Source organism: Podarcis pityusensis (genome assembly GCF_964106645.2).
Source record: "Podarcis pityusensis genome assembly, chromosome: 2".
Taxonomy (NCBI): Eukaryota; Metazoa; Chordata; class Lepidosauria; order Squamata; family Lacertidae; genus Podarcis; species Podarcis pityusensis.
The window spans coordinates 62002107-62020903 of record NC_138029.1 but is presented as its reverse complement, the minus strand read 5'-3'; the positions used below and the strand labels follow the sequence as shown (position 1 = coordinate 62020903).

Below are 18797 nucleotides of genomic sequence, written 5' to 3'. Positions count from 1 at the left end.
TCATCTTTTTTCAGAAACATGGAAACTGATCCAAGAAACATCCTTTTCAGGCCGGAGCAATAGCCAGACAGCTCTAATTAAGTGTGATGACAAAATAGGAGGCCTTCTGTGTAATTACAGCAGCTACACCACCTGCCTGTAATTAAGCTGCCAAAACATTTGGTGCGAAATGGCATAAAGATTTTTTAAAAAATATAGTAGGTCCTGCTTAGTCAGAGCATGTCCATCCTCACATAATTAACTTTAACAAAGAGCATATCATTTAATTTCTTGATTGATTGACTATTTATCGTAGCATTTGAACTGAACAAGATGCCAGCCTAATGCTGATTGAAAGAGCAGAAACAGATTAAAGAAGTGTAGGGTAGCTATGGTGTGAGTGTGTTTAAAGAAGGCTTCATTTCATCCCTGAGTTACATTTTTTACATAGTCCCAACACAGAGAAGCCTTGAACCCACAAAGAACTTGCTGGACATTATTAAGAGAATTGTCGGGAAACTCAACTGTGTAGCATCCTGGGGTGGAGGGAAGAAATGTTAAAGTCACAGCTTAGGAAAATCAAACTTCAGCATTACTGTTACTACTATTAATTTATTAAATTTATATCTTGCCCTTCCTCCCAAAGGAGTCCAGGGTGGCAAATACCAAAATGATAAAACAATACCAAAATTAAAAACATTTTTTTTAACCCTAGAAATGAAGAATATCTAAAAACATGTAATACAGTCACATACCCTCACAATCACTGCTATGTTTCTAGAAAAAGAGGTGCCAAATCTCACCTTGAACACCTCCCTTGCTCTCTTATAATGGCAATGGCGCCCACCTGAGAGGTGCCAGAACTAATTTCCAGTGAGTTCCGGCTGAAAAAAAAGCCCTGTTCACAACTAATAATTTATCAGCCATCAGCCACCAATCTGGTGCTCTCTGTTAATTTATATTCTAGGAAATTTTCCAAGATGCAGCATGACGAAGGATGATGGGATTGTAGAAGGTCTACTGGGCATGTCTGATTTGAGCTCAGTAGCACTCACTGTATCAGACGCTGCACGCAACAATTAATGTTCTTATATGAAGGTGTAGCTTGTCAGAATGCCTGGTGGCATCTGCTTTAAGCTTGCATTCATTTTGGCACAATCAAACAAAATGGAGATTGTTTTCTGCAGTAATCAGGAGTACAGAAGCAGGCTTTAAAAAAAAAGGAAGAAGGAAAGACACCTGGTCCAGTTTTTGCCAAGTCTGCATCATGGTAAGCCTAGGGCTGCAGGCTTCCCTGTATCATCACGTCTGATGAGATGAGAACACCTAATCTTTTTTCATTAGAAAAAGCTAACAACTGAGGCTGTGCCTGGCAATGGTCCTGTGTTTGGCAGCTACTTGCTGTTACAGCAGTAGGTGAGAGAGCAGTATTTGCTCCCTTATTTTACTGTTGGAATGCCTCTTGAATCTGTCAGGTTAGATAATCAATTATAGTCCATAGTTCCTTCTGAAACTAGTAGCTTTGATTCTTAACTGGACGCAGAATAGATAGATAAGCCTCTGACAATCACTTCAAAGCATTTATGTGCTAGCTTTAGACTTCAATTCTGCCCCCCCCCCCGCCCATTTTCCAGACTCAGATAATGTGAAAGAACAAATCACATTCTTCAGCCAAATGATTTTTCAGAACTTGGTTTTTTGGATTACTGCATTGCTAATATTCACCTAACTTTAAAAACTGTGTAGGAGATTTTGGTATAATCAAAGAAGATCAGCATGTAATGTGCACACACCTGTTATACAAGTCAACCTTTGAAAATATGCTATGCGCCATGCATGCAAATAAGTTTAACATATCCCCAGCAACATGAAATGCTGTGCTCAGTGAGTGGCACCACCATTAGAGTTGGAGGAGTCTTTTGAGGAATGCAACTTACTTCTCAGGAAATATTATAGAAGGATTCTGGCCTTTGGGGATGAGCACTGCTGTATATAAAGCACTATACTGTGTTATGTGGCTGGACATCTTAATTCCATTCCCAACTGGTGGAAAAGCAATGTCACAGCAATGCTAAAGGATCGCCGTGTGAAGAAGCCAGGACGAAATCAGGATGACAACATTGCCGAAACAGCTAGAATATAGATTTATGAAACCAAATATATAATTGAAAAGAAAAAAAGTGGTTGTTAAAAAACTAAAAATTATCTGGATCTTTCTAAGGCAACTTTTGGATCTAAATTTATTAACTTGGAAATAGGTAGGAAGTAGCTAGAGTCAGCAATAATACTGGAAATGGACCAGGGCACTCTTCCCATCTGTTACTTCCTGCTTACCAAACAAACTCCTTCCTCCATCAAGCTGGAGACTGAGGAATTGCATACCCTCCAACATTTCTCTGATAAAAATAGGGGCATCCCCCTCCATAATGATAATTTTACATCTTATTGGGTTGCCCCAGCATTCTGGGCAGCTTGCAGCATAAATAAATACATAATAAATTATTAAACATTAAAAAAAACTTCCCTATACAGGATTGCCTTCAGACAGCTTGGGGGTTGGATAGCTCCATTCTGTTCAACATTTCTCCAATGAAAATAGGGGCACCCTACGATACCCGTCAAGATTTCTCCGATGAAAATAGGGAAAAGCGGGACATTCCGGGATCAAATCAGAAACTAGGATGACTTCTCTAAATCATGGATGTCCCTGGAAAATAGGGACACTTGGAGGGTCTGGAATTATCAAAGACCTTATTACGTCCAAGGTCATCCTTTAGCTTGTAACAGTATCTTTACCAGAAGGAATTCCTGTGCAATTACAGCATTTGTACAATGCTCCTTCCCTGACCACCATCCCCATTGTGTTACTTTCCCTTCCCTGTAATGCAGCAAACTAAGAAATAATACAAGAAGAATTTTGCCCCTGTAAATAAGCTGCCTTCTTCAGAATTACAGTAATCTCCAGGCATCCTGGGGCAGTTTTCCATTTATCAGACACATTACTTATCTCCAACTCCCTTATTGCAAATATTAGTTCAGCTGTGTTGTAAACTTTAATGGATTTTCTAAATAAAAGTCCAAAGAGCTATGGCCTCGTGAAAGGCAGAAAAGGTTCCCCAGTGTCTTGGAAATTCTTCAGCTACAGTACAAGGTAAATGTTATAGAAAGCCACGTTAAAGTGAGGTGGCATTGGAGAAGAATGCAATGAGAATAAGGTTATGATCAAAAATTAAATAACATCTGCACCTCAAAAGCATGAAATTACTAAGGTCTTATATATATTAGAACCCATCTATTCAGTTATGTTTCAGTGAACAATCTTTTAAGATTGGTTGAGAATGACCTCTCAATTATTAGATTATTAGCATTAGGAAACAGAGCTAACTTAGCAATAATAACAAGCACTCCCATAGATACCCTGGTGACCATTTTACAATGAAGAACACTCACTTGAACAAGGAAGAATTGGCGCTTCAAGAACAAAGTTGCAGCTTCATGGGTTTTTCTTTTTTAAGAAACAGCACATTAATGCAGCAACCAAACAAAATGGACTTGCGGAATTGATGCGGACCAGAAACAGACTGATCTGTCCATCTCTACTTGCCACACAGGCTATCGCCACCCATTCATAATTGTTATGGGTTGCTCATAAATGCTCCTCTAGGGGAAATGATTTGTTTCATTTACCTTTGCACACATTTAGTTCCGTGTATGACCTGGTAATGAGATCTTGCTCCTTCTGACTGTCCTCTTCCCATACTGCAACACTCTCTTCCAACAACTGTGTAGTGAAGGAGACATTTGTACAGGGGCCAGAGAATACACAGATCAATCAGTGTGCTGAGTTATCTGTATTCTCCACTTCATTCATGCTAAATGGGACTTACATGCATATTTTCATATATAAATCTCTTATCCAGCATGCAGACACTGGGAGTGGGGTGGGGATTCCAGAATTTGGTTGGCTGCCATATTCCATTGTGCCCTGAAATGAAAATTTGCTTAGGGAGTTTTTAACTCTCATTTTAAAGATGAGCGAATTTGGGGTCATGAAAGTCCCATAACTTTCACACAGTCGGGCCAATAATTAGTAAGGTGGGATGTGAATAAATTATTTTTCAGAGAGAGAGAGAGATTATTTTGCATCCTTTATTTTGGAGGCACGTAGGGGAAGCATCTTTATTCAAAAGGCACAAGCTCATTATAGGATTGCAGGAACAGGCATTTAAAATTGCTGGAGGAGCGTGTTTTTGAAATTATTTGCCTCTGCCACTGGAAAACCCATCTGGTGTGTGGTATGCATCTGTGTCCTCCCTTACTTATCTGTCTGGGCAAGCTGTTTTGCTATTAGTCACTGAGTAGCAGCGTCTTATTCTGCCCAAGTAATTTGTTTTGCCCATTGTTGATCGTCTTCATAATTAACTTGGCCAGCCTAGTACTGGCTGGCTGCCATAATTAACCAAATGTTTCTGGCTGTGCTTTGGGTCCATGTTTAAGAACAAATCGGATTATTTAAAGAGTGCCATGAACATTACCTTCAAGCCTATAAACAGTTGTCTCTGAGTATGACCCTGTGTTCCATTCTGCTTCACCCAAGTTTCACCATCATTATATTTGTTCCAAACTATCTGCTTCTTTGTAAAGTCAAGTGGAATGTCCTCCAGGTACCTAAATGGACGGAGCAGGGGAGGAGAGTCTCTTCTTGGTGTTGAAGACTAAGGCTTGTGCACAGACTGCCCAATTCATCTTGTGGGCCTGATGTGTGGTCCCCAGATCAGGCGGATTTGCCCTGTGCCATCTTGGTAGATGTCCAGCCCACCTTGGACCCATCATCAAAACAATTCAGGGACAGGGATAAGGGTTTTTAAAGGGTTTAAAAACCACCCATCCACTGAAGATTATTCTACTCCTTGGATACCATTTCCATCCCATCCACCTCTTAAACTGGGCCAAATATTCTAGATCCACGTCAATGTCTCTTGGGATACATGTGTAGCACAACCCAACTTTCTAGCTAGTTGTCAAGGACTGACAGTGGAGGGTGAAGGAGGTAGCAGGGTCAGAGGCTGATCTAGCGGAAGGAGGTAGTGATTTATGGGATTTTGTGCCTCCCACAGGGAAGGAGCCGGAGCTGGAGGATGGGGAGGGGTCTGAACAGTTGGCGATGGGGGGGGGGTGTTGCAGGACACTGGACAGGAGCTGGAGTTGGAGGAAGGACAGGACACATCAGGAGCATAGGGAAAAGGGAGTACCTGAAGGGAGGGAGCATGCAGAACCCCTTCATCCCCTCCTGTACTGTCCCCCAGAACCAGTGGGGCAGGCTTGAAGAGGTGGTCACAGCAACAACTTTGTTGCAGGTTGCTGGCACTCAAGCTGTCAGATGACAGCTTATGGGTACTTAAGTTTGGGTGTAGGCATGGCCACCTGTTGTTCCAGAAGTCTAGCTCTGACCACAAGTCCAGGGAATGGCACCAGCCACCTAGCCCCCAGAAGCATGTGTGCGTGCATGTTTAGTGCACCTCAGGAACTACTGTAAGTTGGTGCTTTGTCAATAAAAGAAACTACCCATTTGTGCTGGGTGTGCTTAGGGCTCTAGTATGGGAATGCTAAAATTTTGTTGATCGGGTGACCTATAAGAACATTTCCCTTTTAGTTTTGAGGAATTCAGGTTACCTAAGGTTAAAAAACGACTCCAGGTCATCTGTTATGGTCCTGAGCCTACCCAGATGACTGCATTTTTGAAAACTTACATGCTCATTTCTTTCATCTGTTTTGGCCCTCTGATTTCCCTTATTCTGAGGGACAGGATATCGATTTGTAAAATTGCCCACGTGTTCTAAATGGATTGCAATAGCAAAGATATTTGGATAGTGAGATTTGCATGAGGAGAGTTGTTTTGTATTACCACAATGTGATGAATTCCAACTTTAGTGTCTTTGTTAATATGCTGTAGTGCTTGCCGCAATAATTTGTCAGCATGCCTGTTTTCCTTTAAGCGTAAACTCCCTGGGAAAATCAACAAGGTTTGTCTTCCATTTGGAATGCATCTCACATATTTACTACTGAGAACAGAATAGCACAGGCCTTGGATTTATGATCACATAGACACAGAATAATGTGCACTGAAAGGTTTGCACGGCTGTTGTTTGTCTTTCCCTCTTTAATGCTCCTTTTCATTTAAGGCTTAACCAGATTGTGTTTAGTGCTGTCCAGATTTCCCCTTGCTTTTATGGCCTCCATTGAACATCTTTGTTACCCAATCAACTCTTGATGCTTCATCATATCTAGACTGATATATATTCTTATTACTATCACTGGGTTGTTGGTTGTTGTTGTTTTTTAAAAGCAGGTCATTCTAAATCCGCATACCTACTGAGAACTTTATTTCTACTAATAGTGCTTTCTAGTTTGCCCAGATAGGTTACAATTCTTCTGTTGCTAGAACTTTTTTGATGCCTTTATGCTCTTTGGGTTTTACTACCTATTTTATTTTATTTCTCACTGCTGCTATTGTTTCCCGGTTGCTTGAAATGAATACTGAATGTAGTCTTTTCTCTCCACTCACTGAATTCCTTGCGTGCCACAACCATTACAAATCTCTATTCCTGATCTTACTTTTTTTTCTATATTGCATGCCCATTGAACTGAAGGCAGTTCAATGGAAATTCATTTTCACACACACGTTTCTTTCCCATTTTTATTCTGTGCCTTTTCTCTCCCATATGTTTGTGTTGTTCTTTCCCCCTTTTTGATGGCTTGATAAGCAAAAGTTTGTCGATACTCTGTTCTTCCCCCTGTTCCTCCCTCCCTTCAGCTTCAGGAAAATACCTAAGCTTATGAGCAACCTCCCTCCAGATCTCCAACTCTGGAAGGGGTATCAGCAGAATCAATAATTGCTTTTTTGTCTTTTTTTTTAGCTTTCTTGGGACAGAAAACAATACTACAGGAAGACAGAAAAAGACCATGCTTTGTACAGGGAAGGAAAGGGCTGAACACCCTTAATGCCTGATTTTGGAGAGGCCTAACACAATACAAAGGACCCCTTGTCCCTTGTTGACAGGTGGCTGACTTGTGCCTCAACCACACAGAGTTAAAAGAAGTGAAGGAAAATAAGCATTCCGCCATTATAGACCTAAATGATCACTAAAAATTGTATCTTTTCCTTTGTGTTATTGTAGGGCTGCCATATTCCCGGATTTTCCTGGACAATACCAGGATTTCAAAGGTGGAATGGACGTCTGTGGGGAATTTCCGAGTTCAACAACTTTTTGGATGTCCTGGTTTTTACTTTTTGAAATATTGCAAATCTAGATTGTGGAGGAACTACTAATCATAGGCACATTTTTAAAAAGTTGGGCTTCAGAATATCTCATATCATGGAATGTATCCAATATTACAGCAGACCCACTGACATTAATGGCCATAGCTGACTAAGTTCAATTATTTCCCCCGAGTTTACTCTGAGTAGAACCTATTTGAATACAACTCCATGTTTACATAATTTGAACTATCTTCCCTTTGAATGGAAGATAGCCCACCATACCCCCTTCTTTCTCTTGCTTGCTCACTCAGACAGAATCACACCACAAGATTTAATGCCAACAAATCAAAATAACAAGTTCTCTGGAGCTTGACTAACAAGACATTCTTTCTTAGTGGAATGTTCGTCATTCACTTAGAATCTCAGGCACTCTTGGGACTGCAGTTGACAAAACAGAATTTGTACATGGTGCCTTGTTTACTGCTAGATACTTTTGACAGATACCCTTTCTGGTCATCCCAGATACAGCTTCTGTTAGAGGAACTGGCTGAACTTTGTAATTATTTTTCTCCTTGCTCTTGAAGATAAAAAAAAAAAATCCTTCTAATGGATTATTTACTTCCCTTCAGTACTCCTCTAAATAAAAATCTATTTCATTTGCAGTTTAGTATAGGTTGACTTCAGGACAACAAATTGAATGAATATGTGCTTATTCTTATTAGAATATTTATTTTTCTGCAGAAAGAAAAAATATATGAATGTTTCTTCCATAACCAATTTCTTCTACATTTTTACAATCATTTCTTTTACCTAAGCTAATGTAAGGAACTCTTTTTACTCCTTGACTATTTATTGATAAAGTATCTTGGCTTGGTTAGTTTTTTCACTCTCTCATTTTGCTAGAGATGTCTTATGTAAAATCCTCATGTTGACATCACATGTCTCACCGGTGTATGATTTACAAAAAATACATTAAAACCCTACTGATATTTTTATCAGTTAAAAATGCTCTTGTTTTGTGAGAACACAACTGCTAAATATTACTGAACACCACTATCTAGTACCTCTAAATATCTAGTGTTTCTGCTACCTTTTTGCCAAGAAATCGTGTTCAAGGATACTCACAATATATGCAGTAGACAAATAAACAGCAATACATAAAAATAACCAAATAAGAATTCTGTAGCAATATGTTCCTAATATAGTGTTAACATTTTCAATAATTACAACACTTTTTTAAAAAATCAAATCAAAATATCTGCATCTATATTAACCTTATAAAAGCACCATCAACAATCAGCTCAGTAATATGAGTTATTGAAACTCAATAAACAGCTGTCACATACTACATGCAGAACTCATCACACTTCTCTGCTACACACACACACACACAGGCACACCCCCCTCTGGTCATCTGTGTAGGAAAGGTTTCATGTGAAATCTGCCCTCAGAAGCCAATTCCAAAGCAAATTTTTCCTCTCTTATTTGGAAATTAATCTTGTTTCCTCCAAGGACATAATTGTTGCAGCAAAAGGGTTTATACCTAACCAGTGCAAAAATGAATGTTTAAACAGAACATTTAATGATGGCTGATGTCCTGCTTAACAGGATCTCCAATTAGCAGCTTCATTGAAGTTTCTTATCAGCAAATTAGATTACTAGTGTAAAGAAATCTGTTCTGCCTTATCACTCCCATTCAAATTGCATAATTAGTGATACACTTGTTACTATCACTTTGCTACCATCTGCAGAACAGAGGAAACAGAAATATTCATACTACTGATGAGCCAAAGTTTGGATGTTCCACAGATTTGTCTGATTTTATTCAAACAATGATAAATACTCCCACGTGATAAATCTCAAACCAAAGTTTTTACCAACAAAGATGTGGTTCACCGATAAACAAAGCAATCAAGAATAAGTCCATTCCACATGCTTTAAAAAATGTGATACCAACTCATTATACACTATAGGACAGATCCTGAAGCTGAGACTCCAATACTTTGGCCACCTCATGAAAAGAGAAGACTCCCTGGAAAAGACCCTGATGTTGGGAAAGATTGAGGTTACAAGGAGAAGGGGACAACAGAGGACGAGATGGTTGGACAGTGTTCTCGAAGCTACGAACATGAGTTTGACCAAACTGCGGGAGGCAGTGGAAGACAGGAGTGCCTGGCATGCTCTGGTCCATGGAGTCTGGTCTCCTTGTACCCTCAATCTTTCCCAACATCAGGGTCTTTTCCAGGGAGTCTTCTCTTCTCATGAGGTGGCCAAAGTATTGGAGCCTCAGCTTCAGGATCTGTCCTTCCACTGAGCGCTCAGGGCTGATTTCCTTAAGAATGGATACGTTGATCGTCTTGCAGTGCATGGGACTCTCAACAGTCTCCTCCAGCACCATAATTCAAAAGCATCAATTCTTCAGCGATCAGCCTTCTTTATGGTCCAGCTCTCACTTTTTTGGAACTAATCTTAGTGCTGTTTATCTTCTGCACAGATCCCAGGCTGGAGCTGTTTTGTCCAGCCAGAAGCACTAAAGTCCTATTCTGTATTATAATGTTCAACTTCAATGAATCACATCCCATGAATTCCAGCTGGTGGTCATCATGAGCAGATTATTTCCACAGAAGCTTTGGGCTGGAGTAAAATTCTTAGGCGATACAAGCCCTCTGAGCTGTGGTCTGAATTTCTTGTAGCGATCCTAACTGAAGACTTTTGTTGAATGGCCTGAAAAGCAGCTCGTTATTTCATCCTTCTCAACTGCACCATTGTTCAAGTCCAGAGAGAAAATAGAAACTGCTCTGTGAAGATGAGATTCATCCCAGATAAGGGGACATTGGAATTAAGTATAAAAATAGTCTGCAATTAAAAAGACCACAACTGGTCCAGGGACCCCGTCAATACATTTGTCATCAACAAATTCTACTTTTGTTTGTAGGGGACTTTTCTGACTTTTATCACGGTTACATGAGGTCACCCTTGCAATCACACATTGTGTCCTTTAACTTAGAACTTCACTCATAGTTAAAAACTGGCATTTAAGTGCAATCTTTCTTGTAATTTCTCTCCATGCACCCAGTATTTCCTTTCCTCCTTTTCTAGAAGTTTTCTAGCCTTTTCTTGTCATTTTTCTCTGTTTGCTGATTATCTTTGTTCATTTGACTAGATCTGCTGTTTCTTACACTGACCAGTTGCCAAATATTTTCTTCTACTGCTCTTAAGAAAGAGGCTACAGGAGCATTAACAAAGTATACAAAGTTCCAAAAACAAGTACAGTTGCCTCCCTTTGTAATGAGAGTCTGCCTTTCATTTATCATCCAGTTGACTCAACTGTTTCTCTCAGCATTTCAGTGCTTTCCTCTATGTAATCCCTTGTGGCTCTCTATCAACCCAGTGCTGTGCTCTATTGTAGAAAAGGCAACAGAGCATAACATCAGGACTAGATTCCCAGAGCTAATGCATAAGGCTATTTCATCTGGGTTTTGCAAGAAGCGAGCTCTGTCACGTATTCTGGGGGCATTAGGGGCAAATGGTACTGATACTTCAGGAAACCATCTGAATAGCCAAGGATCAATTTACAGGAGAGCTGTTTTCAACTAAAAATTAGTAAATCCTTTTGCAAGCAACTGTTAAATGTAGCTCACTCTTCCTTCTTCAGCCATAGCCACAAAATAAGGGGCCAAATGCAGAACCCTTTCCCAATGAGAGCACAACACAAATTGCTGGATGGGTAAGTTGCCATAGCAAATAGAAACGTAATTGCACATATATTTAAAAATGTATTCCAAAAAGGGAAAAGCAATCCCCCAGTGGTGGATTTGCTGTCAAAATCCTTGATGGAGAATCATGCTGTTACGAAGCCTTTGCTTCACAGTTTGATGCTTGCATTGCAATTAGCACATCCTGCATCACAAGAGCCAGGAACTTGCTTCCGCCTCCTTCCCTGACACTGCAGAGCAAACCTTACACAGAGGCAGAAGGCAACCCTGTAGCCCAGTAGACAGGTAAGGTGAACAAACCAAGCAATACCTGGGCCACCTGAGATGCTTAAGGAACAGCACCTGTGGGCATTTTAGCTATGAGATCAAGCCTTCCATATTTGTATAAAGCAGCTAGAAAATATTAACATGATGCTCTGTAGTTTCAAGGGTGGAAACTGCTATTTAGAAAGGAAAAGAAAAACAAGTGCCAGTGCTCCTGGGTCTTGTGATGAAGGTGCTAATTGCAATGCAGGCATCAAACAGTGAAGCAGCCAGATGGATCTTGCTTCAGACGAGCAGCATGGATGGATGCCATATAAAACTGAATGCAGGTGGTGATGTATAGTCCATGTGCAGCAGCACATTGTGTGCCTTGGCTGCTGTCCAGTGTAGCAAACCATAGACAGGGGGGTTTGTACTGGTGTATGGGCAGGGGAGCAGTGACATAGGGAGATTTCTGTAGCATCAGCACAAGCTGCCTTGTGGGTTCATTTCCAAGACCAGAGCTTCACATCAGTTTGTGCCTGGGTGCAACTGGCCACATTTTGCACGGCATAAAAAAAAAGTGCTTCCTTCTTCCCTCTCATGTGCCAATTCCATATTCCCAAATAGGCATGCAAAATTTGGAGGCAATTTCAAACCAGATCAGATATGGGAGGCAAACTAACAACAATTTTTGTCATCACAAACTACACTTATGGCAACTGGGAAAGAAGAATCTGTCCAAAATAGGGGAAGAAGGAGAATGAAACCCAATGGCATATCCCTGGTCTTCAGACATAGTTCGCAGGTTCACTGCTCACTAAGAACTAAACCTGCTGCCACTTCGCAGTGTGTTACCGACAAGTGTAAAGGCATTGGGATGGCCGGTGCTTCATCATTTTATTCAATTAAATTGTATATCTATTAATTTGAAAGAAATTAAAGAACTCTCCCCGTCTGGCTACCCATATTTGCGTATATTGTATAACTGAAGGGCCTCACCACAGAATTTCTGGCAGTAGGCCTATATATTGTCTCACCAGTTTCCCAAGGCGGCTTATTCATGCCGACTCAAATTATGCATAATAAACACCATCACTTCAGTCCTCTTTACAGAGCTAGAGAGGCCGAGCAGCTAAGGAGTTCTGAGTCTGGCTAGTTCCTGACTGCCTGTAAACCCTCTACGTTCAAAATGAGTGCTGTTTATTGCAGAGCTCCTACATGTGTCACCCTTGGGGGTGCAACGAGAAATGTGTCCTGGGCAACATGACCCTTTCCCGCTCTTCTGCCCCCAGCCCAGCAGAAGAAAACAGCAGCTGCCCCCAGGCTTAGGGCACCGTCGCCTTCTCCTTCCACATGACCGAGACGGGGTTTTTGTGAGGCAGCCAATCAGCGCCTGTCCTAAAGGCGCGAACCACTGAAAACCCGCAAATGGGGCAAAAGAGGGCGGCGGGCCGGAGCTGGAGCTTGTAAGCCACCGCCTTGCGCGGCCTGCACCTGCCCGCGCAGGAAGGCGGGCGGGCCGGCGCTCCCCTCCCCTATTGGCTGCCGGCGCCTACAACGGCACGCGCCCGCGAGCAAGCCGCGCGCTCCCCTTCCGCTCAGCTGAGGTGTGTTTTAAAAAGGCGGGAGGGCCCAGCACCGTGCCGAGCTTTCTGGACGCCGCGGTTCTGGCGCGCGGCAGCCAGGCGGCGCTATGCGCTCCGCTTGGAGCGGCGAGGTGCGGCACGCAAGTGGAGAAACGCAGCCTCTTGCAGCAGCAGCAGCAGCTCGATAAGCGCCGTGGAAGCGGATGGAATAGTAACCGGGCACGGGCGGGCGCCTGAGGAGACAGCGCGCGCGGAGTTTCTGGGCACCTGAGCAGGAGGAAGGAGAGATTCGGTGGGGATTGTTGCAAGCGGCGGATGCGGCCGAGGATTTAACCCCAGCTGGGACTTGCTGGCTGCCCTCGACGCCCATGGCTTGGCACAGCGGGGCGGGGAGTGCATAGCTCCGGTGAGTGCAGGCGGCTTTTCTCGCGTCGGACTTCTTCTCTCAGACTGGGAGGCGAGGAAAGTGGGTGAGCCGAGGAAGGAGAGGTCTGCGTTTTGGGGGGCGCATTCTAGATCCGTTTCTGGAAACCGAACGCGCGCGCGCGCACCTTCCTTTTCTCCTGTCCAGATCCCACCTCGTTAGAAGAAGGCAGCCCCGCTTGAAAACTCCGGGCGGCTGGGAACGTGCCGAGCCTTTCCTGCCTCCCGCAGAGACGGGCTGCCCCTGCGCCGGCTTCGCGCTTTTGCTCGGGTGGGCGGCGTGGCCTCTGGAGGGGACTCCGCACCTTGCGCAGGGGGAGCGAGCGAGCGAGCGAGCAACCGCTCGGCTGGGGAGGCGTGGGGCTCGGAAGCGGCGTTTGACCGCAGGCCAAGCCCCGACCCCGGCCCGGTGGGCACGTCCATTCCGGGGCATAATAGACTGATCCAGGCATTGTTTGGGGCGGCCGGGGGCGGGCACGCAGCTGAGGAACGTGGCGGGCCTTTTAACCCTATAGCCATTACTCAACGGCGCAAACTTTTAATTTAATAATGCACTTTCCGATCGATTGGTGCTTGCAGCCCGAAGTGAATTAGCAAAAGCGAGCCGAGGGTGTGTGTGTTTTTTTGTTTTGTTTGCGTTCGTCTTCGAGGTTGGTGGCGGCGATGGGAGATTAATGAGGCTGAGCTCCTGGGTGTTCTCAAGGAAGGTGATGGGAACTCCTTCCGAACTGTGTGACTGGAAAACCCGTAATGTATATTGAATTAAGTTAAATCAAAGAGGGGATCGATCTCCGAGCTGCTGAACTAGGGCTATAGGATCTTATTGCTGTGCAGAATTAAAAGTTTCTGACCCCAACCTCACCCCCTTTTAAAGGTTATTTAAGAAGTGCTGTCCTATAATATAATGCACGACTCCTTAATTCAAAACGCTACGCCTCCATCCGTCAGTCTGGACAGCCCCACAGTGATCGTTAGCTCTGAGCTGTTCGTCTGCCAAACACCAAGCCCCAATTATTTGCAGGTGGACTTGGGAGTGAGCCATTGTGTTTTCCCATAAGAGTGTGCCATAGACTTCTATATACCTGTGCCTTTCTTTGAGTCTTTTAACACCTGTTAGGCACCCTGCTTCTAATCGCATTATGCGGAAGTAAACACAACGAAGTCACGGGGACTTGCTTCCGCGGAAATGTGTTTCAGGCAGGGCTGTTGGGAGAGACATGCCAATCCAAGTATTTGTGCAAAGGGGAGAGATGTGGCGGCGACTAAGATGTGTGTTAAAGGATATCTAGCTTACGAAGATCACCATGATACTAACTGGTTGTGATCTCTGCCTTGGTCTGTGTGGTGCTAGCCCTTTTTAACAGAAGCATTAGGAGAACAACATCCAGTCGGTTTGCACTGATAGAAATACTATTTTTATTTCTGCTGTAGATCGTAATTGCAAGCAGCTTATATTTCATCTTTGAAACATTTGTTTCACGCTAAATCCTGACATGTACAGTGTCAGATCAGGTGTGATTTTTCCAGAAACAAAAATTGATCTGAATCTGACTCAGCTGTTATCAGAAAGCACAGGATAATCCCCCCTTCCTCTCACTGGAACTGTGCCTCTGGTTTGCAGACAGCTGAATGTATGTTCCTAAAAATGGCATTTTATAGGATCATCCGAATAATCTATTGGTGTTTTTGCTGGGAATATTTTAAAAATACACACATGGTTACATTCTGAAAACAAACCTCTGGATGCATGCTTCTAAATTCCTGGTTTTGCTATGCATCTCAATATGAAACCCCTCTCCTGTGTTTTCATAATTTGGTATGGTATGAATTCTGTAAATGGTGTTCTGCAGAGATCTGCTTAACAATGTGATCAGGAATAGTAATTACTACTGCAAAGGGCCAACTGCCCTGTATTTTTAGTGGCTACTTTAATTCTTCACTGTACATAGTGGAAACCTAGAGTGTGGGGTGATATGTGCAAATGAGCTGGGGTCACATCAGAGGTGTTCTGATGCAGTGAGGTTTTTGCCCATTTATTCCTTTCATTTCTGGCTGAGCCCTTGTTCTGCTAAGCGACTCAATGCTGATCTCATACACTTGTTGCATAATTATATTTGGAGGGGGACACACATCTGGCACTAAACATTACATTTAAGGGTGACTTCTTTCCCTTAGCTGTGGGTTAGGTCATGAGATTTGTTCCGGCTGGATTCCTTGATGATGTTAATCAGGTGTTTTTAGGACAAATTCTCTTTAATGTCATGTGAAAGAATGTAACTTTTATGTGTGAGGGAGAGAAAAATAATGTAATTGATCTCTTAAAGGTATGATGTATATGAAATGTACATGCAACTACATGCAAGATGAATTCCCCCCTTGCATTTTTAAAAATCTTTCTTTTTATCTGTATGTTCACATGTCTGGTTTCTAATGGTTTTCCCAGGGGTTGCCAATGTAGCCCCTGTGACGGGCACAATAGTGCCCCTGAAGCCTTCACTACCTACAAAGTCTCTGAGCACCTCTACATTCAGTGCCCCCTTTATCATGAGCTGGGAAGTGTAGTCACTTTCCTCCCCCCTTGAAAAGTACATTGAGCTGAAGGAGGTATTTATAAGGGTGATGATGCTCTTTCCCACTTCTTTTAGCTCTGTGTACTTTTCTAAACTCAGATTAATTATGAGTTTTGTTTGGGATCTGACTTCTGTCCAGTGCCCACAGCTCTTACTCAAAAATCTGACCGCTCCTGCAACCTAAAAAGCTTGGCAATACCTGTCTTTACTATGAAAACCAGTGTGAGAAATAAGCTCCAGGGGCAGGTGAGGGTTAATTCTGGCTGCAGTCCTGTGCACACCCATTTGGATGTAAGAAATAACCCACACCAATTCTGAGCGCATCACTGGCTAAGCACAGTTCTCTCCCCCACCCTGGGTATTTATTCATGTGAGAATTCATTTGTAGAAGATACAAATATGTTTAATGTGCAAGGTTATTTATGGAAACGTGGATGATGGAAAAAAAAAAAGTCATCTGCACATAATGTGACAGTCTATGCAGTTGTGTGCACAGGTAAGCATAGATCCCCTTAGTGCCTGCAGACACAGAGGAACAGTCACTCCCATCATAAAATGCAAGTTAAGTGAAAGCTGTGCAAACAAGCCATGATTATGCCAATAATAATAGTAATAATGGAAGTGTGTGGGTGCGTATAGTGGAAGTGAAGTCGTTTCCAAAGGAGTAAAACAAAATCTGAAGAAATTGCTCTGGTGAGGAAATGTTATGTTTTACTTAATGTTTAATGCATAGAGTATTCGGTTGCAATGGGACTCCCTCTTGAGAACCCTGTTTGTGTGGGAGACGGGAAGCATTTTCCTCCATGTGTTCCAAAATGAGATGCACAGATTGGTTCTTCCTAAATTCTGCTTTTTGTAGTCACTATTGGGAGATTCAAATGCCTGACTCCTACCACCCCCGGACACTCAAATGTTACATATAGAGGTCATGAAGCTGCGTGGGCAACTGTCACCTGCTGCCACCATGCCCAATGCCCCCCACCCTTCACTAACCGTGTGTTCAGTGCACTTGAAAAGGGATGGACTCTACACTCATATTGATCTATGTGCATAGAGCTCCACCCACCATGTGTGTATGAGAGGTCCTGATTATCCAGGATCTTTCATTGTGTGGAGTTCTACATGTGTAACTCTATAACCTCCACAGTCCCATGGCACGTTTGAGGGGGACCATCTGGATCCCCCATTATGAATTGCACAGCATCAGCTGATCCATCTTGGAGGTGGTGGGAGGCCACCTTTCCCCCCAGTCTCCAGCCTACTTTCCATGTTAGTATGAAACTGTATTTTCATACTAAAGGCAGAACTAGCCAAGGAGGCTCTTGGGGGTAAGTCTATCTGAACCAAGCTTGATTTTGCCAGTAGTCTCTGATGGAAGAGACAATCCTTTCACAGTCATGCTGCTGCTTGAAACTTTACAGGTTTATAGGTGCTTTCTAGGCGTGATGAAAATGTATCTCCTTATACAAAATGCAATCAAAAATTTTCCTGCCCTGCTAATAGGTTTAGCCAACTTACATTTCTTTCTTTTCTGCTGCTATAAATTGGCTATCTGTATATTGGTTGCCTTTGTTTAAACAAGGTAATATGTTGACTGTATTTTATTTTCCTCATTATGCATGGGTGCCCTGCACATCTTATGACTTAAAATACCACCACCAAGTTGCATGCTACAAAAGGAACATATTGGTTTTGGACTCTTTACCATCGCTTACCACTGACCATGCTCACTTGGGCTGATGAGAATTGCAGTTTCACGTTGGAATTATTCAGGTTGGAGTACTTATACCTCTCATTTCTCTAAAACAAAAAACAAAACCACACACACACACCCTAGGTAGCCAGTTAATAAAGGCCTAGTGATTGTCCACTGAAATAGAGCTTCCCTAAGAAATCTCCTCTGAAGAAAGCAGTTACTTGATTTGGGGATGGACCCTGGCTCAGTAATAGGGCACATATTTTTGATACAGAAGTTCCCAAGTTCAATCCCTGGTAACTCCAGACAACAGGATCGTATAACAGGTGATGGAAGGAGTGAGAACTTGGAGAGACACTTCCAATCAAAGTAGATAACAGTGGGCTAGATGGATCAGTGGTCTGACCTGATGCAATGCAGCTCCTTAATCTTTCTTGTCTTCCTTCCCTAGCTTGGCTTATGTGTGTGGGTGCTTGTCAACTGAATCACTGTTGATGCTGTGATGGTTGCGTGCATATCTACTTGTTGTTGTGACATCTAATAGCGCTAGGGGCCAATGGTGTGTGCGCACACTTCTATTTCAGAGGCATTTTGCTAGAGGATTATAAAGCATTGCCTGTCAAAGTTTAGGAAGGTCTGAAAAATCATGTTAGTTATGATGGTAGCATACAGATTCTAGTTAGCTTTCCAAGCATATAACACACACATCCATCTTTATCAGGGCAGGGTGTCCCAATTTGCTGCTTGAGGTGAAACAGGATGTGTCGCCTTGGCCTGCTCTGCTGCTGGCACTGCCATCTTACCTGCTGCCACTTCTCTGCCCATCCTGAAGGCTCTGCTGCTGGTAAAGAAGTGGCTCTAACATTAGTGCCAATTTTGTGTGAGATTGCGTGATATCTTGCATGCTCTGCAGAATCTCACACAATTTTAGATGTCCTCTACAGCTTCACAACTAAAGTGGCTAACAGGGCAGCGCTTCTGAGATTCTCTGCCTAGTGCGACCGAAGTGGTCACACTCCCTTAAATCCACCTTTGCTTTAGTGTTCCGTTATTCCATGAAGCCAAGTTTCCTTAATGATCCACTGCTGAAAAGATTTTGAGTCAAGTTCAGAAAATATAATTAACACAAGGTTGATTTATTTAAAAGCCCTTAGGAATAATTAAACAGTGCTAAAGTTCTGGATGATTCAATCTTTTGAGTGATACTTGAGGAGTTTTTCTTTTAAGTTATTCACTGATTTAGTATTGTTATGAGATTTTTTTTGTGTGGGGGGGGATGGTTAGGCTGAATGCCTGGGCTCCCTTCTAGTTCCTAGAATA

At 42.7% G+C, this 18797-nt stretch overlaps 1 protein-coding gene and 1 long non-coding RNA gene across 5 annotated transcripts in view; both read left to right on the top strand.

Annotated features, from left to right (window-relative positions):
• LOC308469255 overlaps nucleotides 1-18797 on the top strand; it is a 270286-nt gene that overhangs the window by 131299 nt on the left and 120190 nt on the right. The gene's annotated exons all lie outside the window — the stretch shown is intronic.
• Nucleotides 11180-18797, top strand: part of RASGEF1C (RasGEF domain family member 1C) — a 102862-nt gene continuing 95244 nt past the window's right edge. For 2 of the 4 annotated variants that reach the window (XR_013982012.1, XM_080991413.1), the window contains exon 1: nucleotides 12894-13194. The gene's annotated coding sequence lies outside the window, so the exon portion shown is untranslated. Of the gene's footprint in view, nucleotides 11242-12893; nucleotides 13195-18797 lie in introns of those variants that run through there. The other 2 variants (XM_080991414.1, XM_080991415.1) reach the window with 2 other exon arrangements.